The 13007-nt window shown below is 39.9% G+C and overlaps 1 long non-coding RNA gene across 2 annotated transcripts in view; it reads right to left on the reverse strand.

Annotated features, from left to right (window-relative positions):
- The window catches only part of LOC140515940 (uncharacterized), an 89041-nt gene extending 76417 nt beyond the window's left edge, over window positions 1–12624 (reverse strand). Inside the window, exon 1 of one of the 2 annotated variants that reach the window (XR_011971190.1) lies at window positions 12171–12553. This is a non-coding gene — a long non-coding RNA (uncharacterized lncRNA). Of the gene's footprint in view, window positions 1–12170 lie in introns of both variants that reach the window. The other variant, XR_011971189.1, reaches the window with a different exon arrangement.
- Window positions 12625–13007: the final 383 nt, after the last annotated feature.

The raw sequence follows: 13007 nt of genomic DNA on the forward strand, positions 1-13007 counted from the left end.
ATAGCATCCAAGTTCTTAGAGGAGAGGTTGGGGGAGGTGAAGGAAGAAATTCACAGCAAAACTATAGTGGGGGACCTTAACCTCCCCCTCTCTGAACTTGATAAATCTAACCTCAAAATAAACAAGAAAGAGGTTTAAGATGTAAATAAAACTCTGGATAAGGTAGATATGATAGATCTCTGGAGAAAATTGAATGGGGATAGAAAGGAATATACCTTTTTCTCAGCAGTACATGGCACATATACAAAAATTGACCATGTACTAGGACAAAAAAATCTCACAATCCAGTGCAGAAAGGCAGAGATAATCAATGCATCCTTCACAGACCATAACGCAATAAAATTATATGTAATAAAAGGCCAAGGAAAGATAAACTAAAAATCAATTGGAAACCAAATAATCTAATTCTTAAGAAGGAGTGGGTTAAAAAACAAATCAGAGAAACAATCAACAACTTCATTCAAGAGAATGACAATAATTAGACAACCTAGCAAATCTTATGGGGTACTGCGAAAGCAGTTCTTAGAGGAAATTATATATCTTTGAATGCCTACATAAATAAAATAGAGAAAGAGGAGATCAATGACTTGGGCATGCAGCTAAAAAAGCTAGAAAAAGAACAAATTGAAAATCTCCAAGTAAATACCAAATTATAAATATCGAAAACCAAAGGAGAGATTAATAAAATTGAAATTAAGAAAACTATGGAATTAATAAATAAAACCAATAGTTGGTTGTATGAAAAAAACTAATAAAAGTGATAAACCTTTGGTCAATTTGATTTAAAAAAAGAAAGAAGAAAATCAAATTACTCATATCAAAAATGAATGGGGTGAATTCACCTCCAATGAGGAAGAAATTAAAACAATAATTAGAAATTACTTTGCCCAACTTTATGCCCAGAAATTCCACAATATAAATGAAATGGATGAGTATTTTAAAAAATACAAATTACCCAGATTAACAGAAGAAAATGTTCAATACTTAATCCCATTTCAGAAAAAGAAATTGAAAAAGCCATCAATGAACTCCCTAGGAAAATATTTCCAGGGCCAGATGGATTTACAAGCGAATTCTATCAAACATGTAAAGAACAGTTAATTCCAATACTATATAGACTATTTTTGAAAATTGGGAAAGAAGGATTCCTCCCAAATTCTTTTTATGATACAAATATGGTTTTGATACCTAAGCAAGAGACAAAACAGAGAAAGAAAATTATAAACCAATTTCTGTAGTGAATATAGATGCAACAATTATAAATAAGATTTTAGCCAAACAAATACAGCATCTTATTATGAGAATAATACATTATGATCAGGTAGGATTCATACCAGGAATGCAGGACTGGTTCAACATTAGGAAAACTATTAGCATTATTGATCGTATCAACAACAAAACTCACAAAAACCACATGATTATCTCAATAGGTGCAGAAAAAGCTTTTGACAAAATACAGCACATATTCCTATAAAAACGCTGGAGAACATAGGAATAAAGGGCACTTTTCATAAAATGATACACAGTATCTACCTAAAACCTTCAGCAAGGATGATATGCAATTGAGATAAGCTAGATGCATTTCCAGTGAGATCAGGGGTGAAGCAAGGATGTCCATTATCACCACTATTATTCAATATGGTATTAGAAATGTTAGTTGTAGCAATTAGACAAGATAAAGAAATTGGAATAATAAGAATAGGCAAAGAAGAAACTAAGTTATCACCCTTTGCACATGATATGATGATATACTTAGAGAATCCCAGAGAATCAAGTAAAAAACTACCTGAAATAATAAACAACTTTGGAAAGTTGCAGGTTACAAAATAAACCCGCACAAATCTTCTGCATTCCTATATATTAGCAACAAAGTCCAACAGCAACATATAGAAAGAGAAATCCCATTTAAAGCTATGGTAGACACTATAAAATACTTGGGAGTTTACCTGCCAAAACAAACCCAGGGACTATATGAACACAATTACAAGACACTTTTTGCACAAATAAAGTCAGATTTAAGTAAGTGGAAAAACATCAGTTGCTCATGGGTAGGCCAAGCCAATATTATAAAAATGATAATTCTACCTAAATTAATTTACTTATTTAGTGCCATACCAATTAAACTATCAGATAATTATTTTCTAGACCTGGATAAAATATCAAAATTATTCTGGAAGAATAAAAGATCCAGAATATCAAAGGGACTAATGAAAAAAAAATGCTAGGGTAGGTGGCCTAGCTTTACCAGATCTCAAATTATATTATAAAGCAGCAATTACCAAACCACTTGGGACTGTCTAAGAAACATAAAGGTAGACAAGTGGAATAGACTTGGCACTCAAGACACAGTAGGCAAGGAATATAGCAATCTCTTGCTTGATAAACCCAAGGACCCCAGCTTCTGGGATAAGAACTCACTGTTTGACAAAAAATACTGGGAAAACTGGATGACAGTGTGGCAGAAACTAGGCGTAGACCCATGCCTGACACTGTACACAAGAATAAAGTCCAAATGGGTACACGATCTAGGTATAAAGATTGATACTGTGGACAAACTGGAGGAGCAAGGAATAGTGTATTTATCAGATTTATGGAGAAGGGAAGATTTTTTTACTAAAGAAGAAACAGAAAGTATTATGAAATGCAAGAAGGATAATTTTGATTACATTAATCTGAAACATTTTTGCACAACCAAACCCAATGGAACCAAAATTCGGAGGGATAGAGTAAATTGGGAAAGAATTTTTACAGCTAATCTCGGGGATAAAGGCCTCATTTCTAGAATATATAGAGAAGTGAGTCAAATGTACAAGAATACAAGTCATTCCCCAACTGATAAACGGTCAAAGGATATGAACAGGCAATTTTCAGAGGAAGAAATTAAAGATATCTATAATCATATGAAAAAATGCTCTAAATCACTTTTGATTAGAGAGATACAAATCACAACAACTCTGAGGTATCACCTATTGGATTGGCAAACATGAAAGAACAGGAAAATCATAAATGTTGGAGAGGATGTGAGAGAGTTGGAACACTAATTCATTTTTGGTGGAGCTGTGAGCTCATCCAACCATTTTGGAGAGTGGTTTGGACACTATGCCCAAAGGGCTACAAAAACGTGCATACCTTTTGACCCAGCAATATTGCTACTAGGACTGTATCCCCAAGAGATCATAAAAATGGGAAAGGGTCCCACATGTACAAAAATATTTATAGCATCACTCTTTGCAGTTGCCAAAAACTGGAAATCAAGGGGATGCCCATCAATTGGGGAATGGCTGAATAAATTATGTTATACGAATGTAATGGAATACTATTGTGCCATGAGAAATGATGAACAAGAAGACTTCAGAGAGGCCTAGAAAGACTTATATGATCTGATCCTGAACGAAAGGAGTAGAACCAGGAGAACTTTGTGCACAGCAATGATCACAGTGTACGAGAGTTTTTTCTGGTGAACTTGGATCTGCATAGCAATGCAAGGACAAAAAAAAATTCCCAGTGGTCTTCTAAGGCAAAATGCCTTTCACATTCAGAGAAAGAACTATGGAATTTAATCAGAGAATGTAGCTGATCAGTGTGTGTGTGTGTGTGTGTGTGTGTGTGTGTGTGTGTGTGTGTTACATTTTGGTTTGTTATACGATTTCTCCCATTTATTTTAGTTCTTCTACAAAGCATGACTATAGTGAAAATGTATTCAATAGGAACATATGTGTAGATGCCATATAGAATTGTATGCCGTCTTAGGGAGGGAGAGGGGTGGTGGGGAGTAGGTAGGGGGAAAAAATCTAAATGTTATGGTAGTGATTGTAGAACATTAAAAATAAATAAAATCATTATATTAAAAAAGATGGATTCAATTCCCCACTTTATCAGAAGAATATTAATGGACCTGCTTTTCCACATCTACGCCAGCTTTGAATTATACCATCTCCATATATTATCTTTTACAGTTAGATTGATTTCATGTAGTATCTCAGAGTAGTCTTGATTTGCATTTCTGTGGCCACTGGGGGGGAGGGTTAAACCCTTTTTCATTTGGTTCCAATAATGTGTTTATTCTTTTAAGATCTGCCCATTTTCTTTGATCATTGATCTTTTGGAGAAGAAATCTTACCCTTATAAATATGCCAGTTCTGCAAAGGTTTTGCATACCAAACTTTTATTTGAAATGTCTATTGCAAAGATTCTCCAACAGTTTTTTTTTCTTTCATATACTGTATGCAGGATTTTGTGCTGTGCAAAACTGAAATTTATCTATTCTGTCTCATATTTTCCTCTTCTAAGTCATGAATGTTTAAATATTTTTCCCCTTTGCATGGATCTGAAAGATATAATTTCTATCACAATAAATTTCAATGTTTTAAAATTATTTAAAACTTTATTGCATTTGAAATTTATTCCAGTGTGTGGCATGAGATAGATACAACATACATTGACATTTTTAATGTAACTATTATCACATTATCCTCAAAATTTATTTTCTATAAAATGCATTAAGTCATTTTTCAGTCATATCTGACTCTTTATGTCCCTTTTTGGCGTTTTCTTGACAAGGATACTGGAATGGTTTGCCATTTCCTTCTCCAGTCATTTTATAGATGAGGAAACTGAGGCATGCAGGGTTCAGTGATTCACCCAGGGTCACACAGCTAGTGAGTGTCTGGGTCGGATTTGAACTCAAGTCTTGCTGACTTGAGGCCCAGAGCTCTATCTATCTAGTATGCTACCTAGCTGCCCTTTTCCTTTTAAATGATGCCATCTTATACCTGTTTAGTGATCTTGAGTTTATGGAACCATATTACACTATATGAATTTGGTTCAAAATCATGACTCTCTAATTTATTTCCTGGGTCTATTTTTTTTTAAATAGCACCAAATGTTTTAAATAATTATTTCATCATAATAGAATTTGAGATGTACAGGTGTTCTTTTTTCACCTCTCCCCCTTTCATCAAGGGGGCATCCCTAACATTCTTTTTTTCTTATTTCATATGAAGTTTTTTGTCATTCCTATTCTAATTCTTAGCCTAATTTTGTAACACTATCATCTCACCATACTATCTCAACTTAGGTATATACTTGAACTTTTTCTCAAATTATTTAGTTCTTTACTTTGTCAAACATGAAGTCATCATAAAAATCATGTATTCCCTGTTATTTTGCAGATATTTAGTGCTTCTGTCATTAAAAAACATGTATTAAGCACCTACTCTATACCAAGTACTGTGCTATAGAATGGTGATACAAAGAAAGAACAAAACAGTCCCTGACCTCAGGGAGCTCACATTCTTATGAGGGAGACAACAGGCACCTAATTGTTTATACAATACACACACACACACACACACACACACACACACACGAAGTAAATAGGAGGTAATCTGAGAGGAAAGACACTTAGGGAAGAGAGAAAACTTCTTAAAGAAAGAAGGATTAGAGCTGAGTCTTGGGGGAAATCAGTGAAGTTAAGAGGTGGAGACCAAGAAGGAGAACCATCCAGGTACAGAAGATCTCCAGCTCAAAAGGCCCGGAATCCAGAGAGTGAGGATCGCATATGTCCTCATAAAGCAGGGATCTCAGAGCAGAGGAGGATAGTACGATAGCCAGCCAGGTGGAGGAGGCAGCTCACAGGTGCCCTGCTCAATTGTTCAGACCCCATATAACCACAGAGCCAAGAGGTAATTTAGGTGTTGTAAACATTGTTTTATTAAACCTCATGGCTATGGTTTCTTACCTGTGGTCGAGATGGCCTATTCAAAATGATGCCATTATTTCTATCCTAATCTAGCAAGCTGAGTTAATTAAACAAGTTAAAGGAAGCCATCTTATTTGTATGGTAATGAAAATAATAATAATTATTGTAAACAGTAATGATAATAGCTAACCTTCATATAGTGCTTTAAGGTCTCCAGTATGATTTACATATATTATCTCTTTTGATCTTCAGAACAACCCTGGGAGGCAGATGATATTATTATTGCTATTTTAGAGATAAGGAAGGTGAGAAAGAGGTTAAGGGACTTACCCAGAGTCACACAGCTAGTACTCAGATCTTCCTGATCCCAGTCTAGCACTGTGCCACCAGCTTCATTAAAATAATAATAATAAAATGGCCAGGAGATAGAAGTTTTCTTAGAAATGGACCCTCAAGGCAAAAACTGAACTATTCCTTTTTGTAGTTATTTCCCATATACCTTGCACATAACTGATTTCTACAAACCTTTTGCTTGTTAATATTGAATTGAATTGAATGCCTATACCAAGAAGTTCTTTTATATAGATGGGCAGGTCTTTTTCTTTTTGCGAAGTCCTAGCAAATAAGTGACAAGCTGTCAGTAAGGACTGCAGTGCACAGTAGGAAAGAGCAGATACTGCATCTGTACCTGCCCCAATTTCCAGCCTTAAGTCTCAGTTGGAACATAATAACACCAATTGATAATGGCTGGGAATTCTGTCTATACAAATCATATATCTACTCTGCTTAGATGAAACAGAGTACAAACAGCTGTACTTGGTTCTTGGGTCTCAGTTCTGATACTATTACTACTAGCCATGAGACCTCAAGCAAGTTGTTTCTACCTCAGTTTCCTTACCTGTAAAATGGGGATAAAGAATATTTGTAATACCTTCTTTCCAACATGGTAGTGAATAGGACTCTTAGCAAACATTTAATAATATTTAAAAGTCAGGGATTGTCATTTATCATTCCTAGGGAGAAGTAATATGATACAATGGAACATGGGTTGGATATGGGGTCAAATGACCCAGACTGGAACCTCATCTCAGTGATGACCTGTGTGGGGAAGTCATTTAAACACCCTGGGTTCTGTATCCTTCTCTGTAAAATGATGAGGTGAGCCAGATGTCTTCTTCTACCCTTCTAGCTGTGCCTTTATAATGGTCAATAATAAACTACCCCTTTCCATCCAATGGCAGGTCAGGAGAATCACAGAACAACCCCTGGACAGGATCTCAGAGGTGAGAAGTCATCCAGTCCAATCTGAAGTGAATTATTCTTTTCTTTTACTTCCAGCAGAAAACATGCCTTCCTTGATGATCTCTGCAATTTTGACTACTTGGTACAGTGAAGAAATAGAGCACCAGTTCTGGAGTCAGAGAATTTGGGCTCAAATCCTACCTCTAACACTAAAATAGCCATATGACCTTGGACAAGTGACTTAACATGGGCCTTAGTTCCCTCATTTACAAAATGAGGAGTTTGTACTAGAGGTTCTCTATGGTCCTTCCAACACTAGACCTATGATCATATGGAAATTCCTCAAATAGAGGTTTGTGAATGGTATTTTCTTACTCTGTTTTTCTTTTTTTTTCCTTTTCTTTTCCTTTCTTTCCCTTTTCCCTATGTGAGGTGACTAGCCAGCCACAGTTCTGACCTCTAGCTAAGGTGTCATTGTTGCCAAGTAATTTCCAGCTCCACCTTCCCTATATCCAGCATTCAATTTATCGTGGTGACCTAGAAGTTCATCTCCTTGCTTGTTTGACGAAAACTCGGACATCACCATAAAGAAGATAACTGACATCCAGAATCCATCCCTTTGATGAGGGCAAGGTCAAAGCTTTGACATAAGTGGAATCACTCAAGACAAGATGAAAGTTTTGCACATAGCCTTTGCTGCTAAGATGCCAAAATAAGCTTTTATATTAATTAGTATCATCCTAATTTCAATGAATATAAAGTGTTGGTACTTGAGAATTTGTAACCCCCCAAAGTATTTATGAACTAGAAAATCACAGCCCTGGAAAATAATTATGCCAAACCACTGTACCATAACAAAACCCAATTACTTATCCAATTATACATTAAAGTACCACATTGTCAAGCCTATTGCCAAAGAAGTGTATGAAATTTTGCTAGCATCGCAATTTGTATCAGACATTAGCCAGTTGACTGTTAATATGACTATCCCTTTGAGTAACCACCATGTCTTATAATATCCTTACTAACTGAGGTCTGGATTTCAGACTCACTGTAGCATATTACAAACTGTCAGAAGTTTGCATTAATTGGTCTGAGATTGAACTGTCAAGTTTTCTGTTTGAACACTTGTTAGGGACAGCTCAGCAAACAACTAATCATTTTTGTTTTCCCTTAACTTGACTTAATGGAAAACACCAAGAAATCACTTTGGGTTTGTATAGCAATGGATGACCCTCACCTGAAATCTACATATAACAAAAATGAACAGTATCCAGGGGACTCCAATCTGCAAGGCTGGCACCTGGCAATGTATGATTTGGAATGTTTTTGTTTATGAAATTAAGCAAAACACCCGATGAAACAGACAGAACCGCATGTGTAGACCAGATGCATAATTGATGTTTGAGTTGTTTAGTGTTGAGGAGCACAAGGGATGGAGTGGAATGCAAACATATATTCTAAGATCTACTGCTTATGGGATTATTTATGAGTTCAGTAAAATTTAATCAAAGACATGCCTTTCCTAATATTTATCATGTCTCTGAGTTGTAAGGACCTATGGGTGTGCTCATTATAGTGTTTACTGGGTAAAAATAAGATACGTGAATTTTGAGACAGATATCAATTAGAATTTAAAAGGGCCATTCAAAAAATTTGAATATCCAGGGTTACGTTTCAAAACAGGGTCTTATTAATGAAACCTAAGTAAAATCTGTTCAGCTTGGAAGATGAGAACAGATCCAGTCACCCGAAAGGGAACTGGGAGTCAAGTTCCCATCAGACTGCAAAGATATTTATGTGAATGCATCCCACTTCAGTCAATTCTGTTGTAATGCTTTGAAAAGGTAAATTTGTTCCAATGTGATTGATATATTAAAGAGTAATTGGAGAATAACGGGAAAAATGAGAACTCAGAAAATTGTGTTACTTTACAACTCCCAAGCTAAAACCTTTCTGACACCTGCTTCCACAAAGAAATGTCAGGATGTTTTCAGGGTTAAAATGCTATATTTATTACCTATCTTCTGAGATAGCAGAAGCAATAGCCAGAGGAGGGCTAGTCCCTGTCTAAGTACTCCACCCCTGTGCCCACCTTCTGACTTGGCCTTGGTGTGCCAGGCTTGTTCCCCACTGAGGCTGCCAACTTTTCAGCCATGGCCCCAGTAGAACCTGGGAGAAGGCTGAGCAGCAGCTGAGGCCATGGCTGGCATGTAGTTCTTTATCATTTAACACATTTAAAACTGTGCTACTGCTTTCATTGGGCTCCAATATTTTTTTTTCATTTTATTGAAGAAGTGTGGAATGCCATGCCCCTAATCACATTTTTCCCATGTGCCTTGTGGTTTTTATTGTGCAGTATTACATAGCTCGGTGATCCATTTTTATTTGAAGGTGGCATCATGGGAATGGCAGTTAGGTGGCACAGTGGATTGAGTGCTAGCCCTGGAGTCAAGAAGACCTGAGTTCAATTCTGACCTCAGATAAGTATTAGCTATGTGACTCTGGGCAAGTCACTTCACACTGTTTGCCTCAATCCTCATCTGTAAAATGAACTAAAGAAGGAAATGGCAAACCACCAAATGGGGTCATGGAGTGTTGGACATGAGTGAAATTACTCAACAACACCATCATTGGTGTATTGGAATAATAACAAGTAATTCTGTACCATGGATATATTCTCTAGTTCCCATCCTTACAATTGTCTTTCTAGCAAAAGTTTCTGACTAGGAGCTAACCTCAGTGTAGCTCTGGATTGAGAGAATAGCTTGTCTGAAATCTTCCAAGTTGTTTTCTCCCCATTATCAAGGTAGCCATTACCAAACCACAGGGCCCTATTAAAAAGATGCTTCTGATGTCACATCCCCCTCTGCACCAGCACAATGTTCTGCACATTATAAGTGCTCAGTAAAGGAGTGAATAACACAACTAATCTGCATCCCTTTGCTTTTGATCCTGAGAAGAAATGGAGGGGCAGGGTGGGCTTTGTAGCAGATCTCAACAAAGACACTCTGCCAACTTTTGGCACTTTATGCAGAAAACAATGGGAAGAAGCAAGCAAAAAGGAAAGCAGATAGATCTTTGTGATCTATTGCATTGATTTGTGACAGAAAAATTCATGATTTTTGAGGCAGATAATCAAATGGGGATTTTAAAGGGCCATTCAAAATGTTGCCTACCCAGGGATACCTTTCAGTAAAGATTTTCACCAGCAAAACCCAACTGATGGCTGGCACTGCTTTTTGTTAGCACATTGTTCAAGGATACAGTGATCAGCAGAAAACTAGAGAACAGATCCAGTCACCAACCAGGATATTGGTACACAGAGCCATGGGAAAATCTATGGAAATGAGATATGTTTTTCATAAGCCCTATTGAAAGTCACGTGATTACATCAGTAAGGAGAGAGCCATGTAGCATCCCTGGTTTTCCAGCATGAAAGTCACACTATCCTAGCACCATAGGATGCTTTAAGAAAGACAAAGAAGTCCCTTCCCTCACAAACCCATGAGCTAAGTCGTATAGGTATTATCTTGTCCATTTTGCAGATGAGGAAACTGAGACTCAGAGTGGCCAACTGTCTTGTTCAATGCTGCGTGGTTAGTAAAGATCAGAATCTGGATTTGAACCCAGGGTTCCTAGCACTAGACTCAGAGCTCTTTTCTAGGCACATGACAGTCAAGGAAAATGTTTGTGTGGACTTGGTGTTTTTTTTATGAATCTATACACTCAGGTTGAGTAGAATCAGCTCAAAATTTAAGAAAAAATGAAAAAATGAACAATAGTATATAGTTACTTACAATCACAAAAATAAGGGTCTGTTCAGTGAATGAAGGAAGGCTATCCGGGCATGGAATAAACATCAAATGGAATTGTGGATGCAATCAATGATGGGCATTTATAAAGTGCTTATAAAGGTTTGTGAAAGTGAATTACATACCTTATGTCATTTGATTTTAGAACAACCATATGAGGCAAACAGGAATAGAGATTGCACCTGAGATTTTGTTCTTTTAGGGTACTCCTGGGCAAGGAAAAGTGTTCCACTAATGCAGGTTAGTCCATTCTCAGCAACTCACAGTCTTAGAGACTTGCTTAGAGCCGAGAAAACTGATGTTGAGAGATTAAGGGCTTTGTCCTTAAATGTCAGCAGCAAGATTTAAATTAAGGTCTTCCTGACTCCAAATCCAACTCTCTCCAAAACTCAAAGTGCCCCAATATATACAAAGATTAAATGGGCGATTAGGTGCTGGTAGATAATCCTAGTACCTGAAATTAAATTAGCACCCTGATCTCCATACCAGACATTTTTTTCTCATAATATACTTGAAAAAGTAGGAAGGGTTCTTTTTTCTGTTAGACAGATGAGAAAACTGAGTCCCAACATGGATAAATGACTTACCCAAGGCTAGTGACAGAATAAGAGTCTCTTGGCTCTCAACTCAGAACTCTGGACTCCTCCCTCCCTCACTCCAGATTCATTTATCTATGGGACACTATTTTAGATCCAGTATCCTTAATAGCAGAGATCCGAAAGAAATTCCCAGAGAGAATCCTGAACTCTACACTATTGTCTTTTCTAACTAGGAGTATCCATAGGATGTTGAGGAAAAAAAAAACTAGAAAGATAGTTTTGAGGCAAGGCTCAAGATCCTGCTTATTGCATCTCTAGGCATGAGAGATTCTTTTCATGCTAATCCCTGAGCTGTTCAGTGCCTCTAAAATTCATCTTCTTTATTGCTTTTTCCAATGCAAAAGAGATTGGGGTGTTCCTATGAGACTGGAGGCTTGAGTTAGTTCAGTTTCCTCTGGCTTCCTGCTTAAAAACAAACAGACATGGACGAAGCGGTCCTGCCGGGGCCCGGACCCGGAGAGCACGGATGTGAGGGAGGCCCGTTCCGGCGCCAACTCTGGGCAGTTCCTCTCTCTCCCCCAGGCCGTTGGACAGTGCTCAGCCCAGTGAGTCGCTGCGGCCGCAGGGCCCGAGGCGGCGGAGAACGGAGGGGTGGGCCGAGCAGAGCCGAGCCCGGCCGGGCCAGACCCAGGCGCGCCAACGCGCTCAAGATGGCGTCTGCGGGTCCTCCGTTAGCAGCGGGTCCCGCTCCCAGGCCCGTCCTGCCCGCCGTCCCCCGGGCCTCCCTCCCTTCCTCCCCGTCCGTCCTTTTCTCGCTCCGGCCCTCACACTCCCCCCCACCCCCTTCTCCCCGGCCCAGCCGCCCCCTCATACCTCAGACACCAGGGGCGGCGGGCTCCAGCTGCGGGAGGCGCGAGGTCGGGGACGGCCGCTAGTCTACCGCTGCCTGCACCCTCCACAAAAGGCTCCTTCAACCGTTTCCCGGCGGCGGCTCAGGCGGCGACTGACAGAAGCTGCGCAGCTGAACAGCCAGCTGCAGGCAAGCGGGCTGGGGAAGCGGCACCAACGAAACCCCCCCACCCCCCTCAGGCGGGAACTTCGGGCGCAGGCTCGCGAGGCAGACCCGGGACAGCGCGGGCGTGGTGCGCGTGCGCTATCCGTTGAGGTGCGGAGCGCGGAGCAGGTGGGCGTGGCTCAGCCTCGAGCCCGCGCCCGCCCTTGTCAAAACCACTCATTCCCTGGATCGGCTGCTGTCCTTTGGCTGTGTGTAGCTTTGACGGAGGCCCTTGGGGGCGGGGGGAAGCTGTCGTGGTGTTCCCCCCCTCCCCCCCCCGCAGCTGCTTGGCCTGGGGGGTGAGGAAGGGGGCCTAAAGGGGCCTGGCAGCCTCCGCTCAGATCGCAGGAGGAGGGAACAGGAAACAAACTGGCCCGTGTAACAGATGGGAAAACTGAGGCAGAGTGGTAGGCGAGGCAGACCTGGGCCCAGTTTCCTCCAGTCCGGGTTTGGGCTACAGGGCTCTCTGCCCCTCGGAGGAACCTGGGAAGGGGAGGCATCTGGCCTTGAGGGGCCGTGTCCACGTGGAAGGTGGCATCACACCCCCAAGGCCCAGGGTCCTCTCCCGTCGGGCCGGGGCAGCGGGGAATCCCTCCTTGTGACCCTGCACCCCAAAATGCCCATTGGCGGAATTGACGGAAAAGCGCAGTTGCCAC

Source organism: Notamacropus eugenii, chromosome X, assembly GCF_028372415.1.
Source record: "Notamacropus eugenii isolate mMacEug1 chromosome X, mMacEug1.pri_v2, whole genome shotgun sequence".
Lineage (NCBI taxonomy): Eukaryota > Metazoa > Chordata > Mammalia > Diprotodontia > Macropodidae > Notamacropus > Notamacropus eugenii.